The sequence below is a fragment of the Raphanus sativus genome, chromosome 3 (assembly GCF_000801105.2).
Source record: "Raphanus sativus cultivar WK10039 chromosome 3, ASM80110v3, whole genome shotgun sequence".
Classification (NCBI taxonomy): Eukaryota; Viridiplantae; Streptophyta; class Magnoliopsida; order Brassicales; family Brassicaceae; genus Raphanus; species Raphanus sativus.
The window spans coordinates 15,267,551-15,267,828 of record NC_079513.1 but is presented as its reverse complement, the minus strand read 5'-3'; positions in this window follow the sequence as shown (position 1 = coordinate 15,267,828).

The following is a 278-nucleotide window of genomic DNA, read 5'->3' as shown; positions in this document are numbered from 1 at the left end:
TAAAATTAATAAAAAAAATCGTCATTATATTATGTTGTTTATAAATATAATTTTTTTACCAAACATTATTATTCTTTATATAATTTCAACAATTAGTTACCATAAACCACTATTTGTAATATAATTTAGATTACTTGGCAAGAGATATTAATTGGTTGTAGATTTTTTTATATTTAAATCTAAATTAAAATAAATAAAATTAAAACTACCAACCAAGAAAATTATAAAAGAAATTATGACTTCACAAATGATAGACATAAAAACAAAAGTCACTTAAA